The 3,817-nt window shown below is 38.7% G+C and overlaps 1 long non-coding RNA gene across 1 annotated transcript; it reads left to right on the forward strand.

The window, feature by feature from the left end:
• The first annotated feature begins 681 nt into the window (after window positions 1-681).
• Window positions 682-3,416, forward strand: LOC125016806. Its single transcript, XR_007113763.1, has 4 exons — window positions 682-814; window positions 2,480-2,546; window positions 2,717-2,816; window positions 3,381-3,416. It is a non-coding gene; the product is annotated as an uncharacterized LOC125016806 (long non-coding RNA).
• Window positions 3,417-3,817: the final 401 nt, after the last annotated feature.

The raw sequence follows: 3,817 nt of genomic DNA on the forward strand, positions 1-3,817 counted from the left end.
AATATCAGCTTCTTTTTTTGTCTGTTGTGCTGAATTTGAGTGAACTATTGTTCAAAGCTCATGAAGCTTTATTCACAATGTAAAACACTTTCTTTTGGAGGCCCATGTAAAAATGTCTGAACAGCACCCGACATGTCTGTAAACTACTCATGTCTGTAATCCTCCAAGACGGACAAATATTTCTCTTGGGTCCATTTTCAGACGTTGTATTTCAATGAACTTGTCCTACAGACTTTGTAGAGTCTGGACGAGGGTCCAGCTCAGTCAGGAGGGTGTGAGGGCCCGTTCATCACTGGTAGACACTTGAGTTTATTTGTATGTTTTGTATCAGTGAGAAAAAAAAATGTCCACACATGAACTGAATTCCAATGCATTCTTTGAGCAGGAATTCTGTTTGTGTTTGTCGCCATTTCACATGTAAACACATTAGTCCTGATAATCTTTGTAATAATTTAATTCATCATCTTTGCTGATGATGTGAATGTATTAAACTATCCTGACAGCAGGGTTCACATATGCAGCATCTAAACTCACTGTGAAGGCACAAAAGTGAAAGTATGAGACTTTGTCCGTTAACAGCTGAGTTGATGTGGGCGTGTTTGTTTTTCCAGCCAATCAGTGTCTGTCACTGAGCACTGACCAAACCTGTTTCAGGTATGTGAATCCTTTGCCTCCATTTCCTCCTGCTTATTTCTTTCCTTCTTTTGTCCTTTTATTTATTTGTGTCTCTGTCGATCGTCCTCTTGTGGGTCCTATCCTCCAGACGTCCCTCAACCTTCCTCCTCTGATGGAGTCAGAACCAGCTTCCTGATCGGTAACAGAGACAGAGACACAGCAGAGAGATGAGGGGTTTTAGAAAAGTTAATACAACAATGTCAGGATTTTCAGAGCGACTTTCACCAACGAGATGAGAGTGAATTTGACTTTAGTTGACTGATATATAAATGATTTTATTGGTGGATTGTAGCTGCTACGTTGCTGTGAGTGATGGTGCTGCAGTAAATGCTGACTGTTAGTGAATGAGTGGGTTTCAACATTTGGTCGACTGTCGTTAAGGTGTGGGTGGTGGAATCTACTTCCCTGTATGAACCCTGTACAGCTGAGTATCCGGGTGCTACACCTGCCATGGAATTAATCATCTCACCATTTTGTTAGCCCACTCCTTAGTATCCCTAGGGTTAGGGTTAAATAATATAAAAAAAACATCTTTGTGTTTGTGCTCAGCTCTAAATCACTGTTTTTTTTTTTTTTATTTCTGTGTCATTTCCAGGCCATCCCTTTCTGACACCCAACCTGTTTTGTCCTTTTTTTTTTTTTTTTGTTAATTATATGCTTCTTCAGTATAAATTAATAGAGAGAGAGAGACATAGAGACATAGCAGAGAGATGAGAGATTTTAGAAAAGTAAAATTATACAACAATGGGGGGGCTGTCACTCACGAGGTAAGACTGAAGGGTCTTCCAGCAGTTGGGGCACCAGAAAATTACTTTCTCATAAAAATATATAGATTTTGTCTGTTTTACATTTTTTAAAACATTTTTAGAAACATTTTCACAGTTTAAAACAATGACATTACCCATAAATGTGGTAAATAAATATTGTAATACAAATGATAATGCTTAAATTTACATAAATTTAAATATGCCTATCCCAGCTGTCAATTTCCAAATGATAGCACACAAACTGTCTGCAGCAGGTTTGATGTCCTTACAACAGAGCTGCTCTTTGATAGTGACCTGTGTTACACCATCTATCAGCCATCCTTAGCTCTGTGCTCCCTCCCCAGCTCCCACTGTGAATGTATAAAACAATGTGTACAACAGCAGGGTTCACGAGGACAGAATGTGATGCATGACATAGGAATGTGGCAGTTGCAGCAAGTGAACTGTCAATAGTCAACAGTCTGCTCCTGTCTTACTTGCTGTATGTTTGTGTTTTTTAATGACTTTGTTGTCTTCATCCAATCAGACACTGAGCACTGACCTAACCAGTTTCTGACACACCTCACTCCCGAGAAGTGTTTCAGGTATGTAAATCATTTGCCTCCATTTCCTCCTTCTTACCTCTTTCAGTTGTTTTCCATCTGTCCATTTGTGTCTCTGCCGATCGTCCTCTTGTGGGTCCTCTCCTCCAGACGTCCCTCAACCTTCCTCCTCTGATGGAGTCAGAACCAGCTTCCTGATCGGTATGTAACAGAGACAGAGACACAGCAGAGAGATGAGGGGTTTTAGAAAACTGAAAGTATAAAACAATGACATGCCTGGATTTGTAGAGGGGCTGTGACCAACGAAGTAAGAATGAATGGTTTATGGTTAAAGTCTGACTTTAGTTAACTGATATATTAATATATTTATCGGTGAATCCTCTTTTGGTGGATTGTAGCTGGTACTATCATGAAATGAGTGTTGGTGAGGTTCAGCATTTATTCTTTTTGTTTGTGTGCCGTCACACTGACGCTTCTTTGTTGTGTTTCTTACAGTCTGACAGAATAAATTGGAATCTGCCTTTGATACCTCAGCCTGTTTCTGTTGCCAGTCTCTCCTTTGGTCAGTCTCAGTTCTGAATCTTTACGTATCTGTCGATTGGTTGCCTCAATTATTATTTGTTTCACTTGATAGAAATATTTGATGGATGGAACTTCCTCTCCTGCTCCTTAGTATATCCACCCTCACTGCCTTTTGGAATTCATTTAGAGCATCATCTGCTTCATTTTCAGGACTCTCTGATTCTTCAGATGGACGGCCTGCTCCTTCACTTCCTGCCCATAACCATCACTGGTTTGGTTTTCTGTCTTCTCCTGACTCACTACTGTAAAGGTAAATTATGTAGATCTTTGTTGGAGCAAATATGGTTGTTAGAAACAATCTGTTTATTATAATGTGAAGTATTAATTGTTTGAGAATTCTGGGAAACCATCCAACCAAACCAAGCCTTCATCAGTCTCAGTAAACAAGGTTCACAGCCTGCAACATCTTTGAGTTTGTACATATATTAACAGAATATCAGCAGATTTTCAGACCAGTCCTGAAAGTGGAAAAAGAGAATCAAATCAAACATATGAAACAGAAATATTAAATTTGTGTATTTGTTTTTTGGGGTTTTTTTTTGTCAGGAAATGAGCCAATATCATATATGAATGGTGAACCTCTAGGAATAGAACTTAATTTCAAGGTTCTGTGCTGAGAAATGTTTCTATCAATGTGATGAAAGTGTATCACTTCTTGGTTTACGTGAAATAAATCAGGGATTAGTTTCAGTTTGATCTTCACAACATGTTTGTGTTGAAGTGTATGATGACAACATTTTAGTTTGACACAGGTTGTGTGTGTGACTGTGTAGAAATGTCTTGACTCTGTCAGACTCAGTCTGTTTCATTTCAGATGATGCTGCTGTTCCCATCAACACTGGTTTGGCTGTTAGCTTAGCTGTTAGCATCATGGTTATTTTTGCAGGTGTCTTCTTTGTGTGGAAACAAAATAGAACCAGTAAGTTACAGATGAGTCACCACATTAATGATATAAAACACCAGCAAACATCTTTTCTAGTTGAATTCAGCTGCTTTGATTTTACACAGAAACCAAGAAAAGATCCAGAGATGAAGCAGAGAAGGAGAAACTTTTAGAAGAAACTAAAGATGTAAGAGACAAGAAGTAAAACATTAAACGTTCAGATTGATGAGTTTGAAGAAAGTTTTTATCAGTAAACCTGCTGACTGATCATCATCAATCTGTCTGTCTGATAGCTGACAGAGAAATATGAGAAGATTGAAGAAGAGCTGCAGAAAACCAAAGAAGAACTGAAGAACAAGACTGAAGAG

The sequence above is a fragment of the Mugil cephalus genome, chromosome 1 (assembly GCF_022458985.1).
Source record: "Mugil cephalus isolate CIBA_MC_2020 chromosome 1, CIBA_Mcephalus_1.1, whole genome shotgun sequence".
Classification (NCBI taxonomy): domain Eukaryota; kingdom Metazoa; phylum Chordata; class Actinopteri; order Mugiliformes; family Mugilidae; genus Mugil; species Mugil cephalus.